Source organism: Mya arenaria, chromosome 9 (genome assembly GCF_026914265.1).
Source record: "Mya arenaria isolate MELC-2E11 chromosome 9, ASM2691426v1".
Taxonomy (NCBI): domain Eukaryota; kingdom Metazoa; phylum Mollusca; class Bivalvia; order Myida; family Myidae; genus Mya; species Mya arenaria.
The window spans coordinates 65,973,043-65,976,909 of record NC_069130.1 but is presented as its reverse complement, the minus strand read 5'-3'; positions in this window follow the sequence as shown (position 1 = coordinate 65,976,909).

Below are 3,867 nucleotides of genomic sequence, written 5' to 3'. Positions count from 1 at the left end.
TTAGGCACTTTCTTTTATATTAAAAATATGTCATATAGTTTCAAGTTACAGAAGGGTTGACGATGAACTAGTTTTATTTTGATCGCTATAAAGCGGATTTTGTATGAGTTGGAACAGATATTCGGGCTCAAATCATCCATTTACAGAAGGTGTCTTCAACTGAGTAGAGTACTAGGAGTTGATAAAAACAATATTATAATTTCTTGACTTTATACTTTGATGTATTCAAGTTAAATTTAGTGACATTTTAATACTGCTAGTGATTGTGCTTAGATTGTTCCTGCTGCAATAAAACACTTTATTTTTATTACAATTTGTGTTGTTTTACAAGCTGCATTTTCTATATTCAGGTTGTATCGTTTAACGCACTATAAGGGCCTAATTTACTTTCTTCACATTTGCTAAATGTTCGTATTGATGTAGATACCATAAACATAGATTTTGATTTATTTTTTTACGTTTTTCGGAAATTGTTCGAACTGCTAAAAAGAACTTTGTTGTTTTCCATCTATACTTTTAGGTTTACATATAATGTTTGCCAAATCACGTAATACACACTTGTTTACGATTTGTCTTGACGAAAATATATATGTGGCTTTTATATCCATCAATTAAATTCCATAACAAGAACAAAACAAAGTCACGAACATAGAAAAAATCCTTGTGCCGCTCACATACGGAGACGGACAATAGGCTTACCTAACCAGTAACATAACTTCCTGCAGTAGTCGTCCTTTTAAAATTACACCCTGTTTATGGACACAAGGCAAGGTCCAAAACGAAAATAAACAAGCCACAAAAACACCAACAACAGATCAAAAACTCACTAAAATAATTTAACCGAACAATCTGAAAATAGCTACAATTCTTGAAACAATTACAAGTACTTACATCTGATTGGTTGAACAACTGATCATTGAACAGAAAATCAGTGACATCACAAAAAAACGTTTTTGAGGGCATTTAAAACGTTCCAGTTAAACTAAGATCAGTTCTTCAAGAATGTCTGTATAGTACGGAAATAAAAAGAGTCAGTGTTTGTCAAACTGAGCCCTCAGATTGTTTGAGCTGCGCAATCATTGTCAACATGACAAATTCAAAAGAAATGTGTCTTGATTCGGAAACGTGAAATCGCAATAATGACCCAACAACTTTTGATGAAAACAGTTGAAGACGTATTGTCAAGGAATCTTGGAGAAAAAATATTGTTCAAAGTTAGATGCTACATCTCCTGTTTGGCAGACCAAGATGGAAGTATACTGCTCAAAATTATTGATAATCAACATAAGATTGTGAAGATACAAACGGTTAGTATTCGGAATAGTCATGCAATTTGCAATATCATGTTAACCAGAAGAAGTGGATCATGGATAAAATACCTGTAACCTGAAAACTTAAGTAGAACAGGATAAAATGCAGAGTTGGTTTTGTTGGTGCAAGAAAGTAAAGTATGAAGTTGAATATCATTAAAGACAATATAAATATTGTACGTGATTAGTTTTAGCTTTAATTGATATAAAATCGATATAATTTGATATAAATTGATATAAATTGATATAAATCCATTAATCCTAATTATATGGTTATTATAATGGAAACTCTATATGTAGCTTTTATATTCATCAATTATATACAATAATAACAACAAAACAAAGTCACGAACATTGAAAAAATCCATGTGCGGCTCATTTACGGACACGGACAATAACATTTATAAGCTTACCAGTAACTTAAGTTTCTACAGTAGTCGAACTTTTAAAAATAAATCCTGTTAATGGACACATGGCAAGGGCCAAAACGTAAATGAACAAGCGACACAAACATATAGATACAGCAACAGATCATAAACTCACTAAAATAATTTATCCGATCAATCTGAAATTGGGTGAGCTGCGCGATCATTGTCAACATGACAAATTCGAAAGAAATGTGTCTTGATCCGGAAACGTGAAATCGTAATAATGACCCAACAACTTTTGATGAAAACACTAGTACTGTCAAGGAATCAAGGAGAAAAAATATTGCTACATCTCCTGTTTGGCAGACCTAGATGGAAGAATACTGCTCAGTATTATTGATAATTTATATAAGAGTTTGCAGATACAAACGGTTAGTATTTGGAATAATCATGCAATGTGCAATATCATGGTAGCCAGAAGGAGTGGGTCAAGGATAATATACCGGTCACCTAAAAACTTAGGTATAACATGATAAAGTGCAGAGTTGGCTTTTGAAGGTTCAAGAAAGTAATTTTTTATATGATTTGTTTATTCAACTAAGGAAAGATGTATATGTTTTCCCGACAAATATTGCTAAATTTATATGATCTTTTATTTCAACTATTTACTTCAGTTTTCAAGTTGTATATTTAACCTTTCGGCTACTGAGCTTGTTTCTGTAGTTTTTCATATGAATATTCCATTTTGAAAAATAGTTTGAGTTTGAAGTTACTAATATCATAGACGTTAATCTGGTTAAAACAATCCCTTATTGACGTATGGAGGTTATTTTGAAATTTTCAAGTAGGACAATTTCCCAGTAAATTTTATTTCTTAAAGTAGTTATCTGCTGCTTTCTTTCTTGAAGTGACAAATATTCACAACTATTTTGTGTATAAAAGTATGAAGTATCTTTAAATAGTTGAAATGCAAAATTAACCATTCTGTTAAAAAAAGTCATGTAGAACAGTTTGTTACAGAAGGGAGGTGTTGGTTTTCGTCAAATTCGACCGCGAACCTGTTCTAATTAAAATAAATGCGTATTTTTAAAAGGCATTTGATAAAGTTTGAGTCATACCTGTACTTTTTACATCTCTTTTATGACAAACTTTATCCACAGCAAGCAATTACTTCCTTGACAACCATTGACTTCCATATTAGTCGAATTCCATTTTCTCCCCTGGAACAAACAACAGATAATGCCTTGACTTCTCTAGAATAAGCGATAGCTATCATCAAATTACTAGGCATCCACTTATTTCCTAAGGAAGCAGCACTATCATTGATAAGCTATGTATTGTTGGTCATATTAATATGGAACCGGTCCAACAAACAAAATTTCACGATCAAAATCGAACTTTGCTGCATCGAACGTTGAGAAAACGTCAAATCATCGAAGATCGAATACATTCAATGTATAAAATGAAATATGGTTTAAACAACAACATCGTGACAATGTTTATTATGTTTTCTATCGCTTTAAATACCTGAACGATATGTGACGAAATTTCCTTAAGATATATGTATTAAATTTTGACCTTTTCATTTGTATATGTTTGCAATATTTTGTTGTTGCCTTCTTAAAAGTATCTGTAAATCTATACAAATCACTGTACAGTATGGGGAGATGTATATTTGAATTGTTTTTGTATGAGACCTTCGCAAATGGTTGAGCGCTTAACTTCAATCGTGAAAGGGTATAAATATTATTTGCAAGAATTCCTACATGACAAGAATGTAAGCTTTAGACTTAAGTTTGCGTAACTACACACTTCAGGTTTTTACCCTAAACCTTGTATATTGCACAAGTTACAGGTTTGACAATTGAATACTTTGCAAAGATTTCTCCAAAATATTTATTTCATACTAAGTATTAATTTATATTACATTGTTTTATCACAAAATGATTTATAATTCTGTCATTGTCGTTAACTGGTTGTCCACTACCCAATTGATTACCTGGTATTTAGTGCCTGGGAGTGTGTATCCCTTTTGTGGAAGAAATGGCAACATCGCGAAATGAGTGTCTATTTTACATCTTTAGTATTACCGTTCTGACCGCATTTCGCATTCATTTTAGTCCAACTTAGTTTAGGTTATCCACAAAAAGCACACGCAGACTTTTCCATCAATCTATTATTTCTAGTAA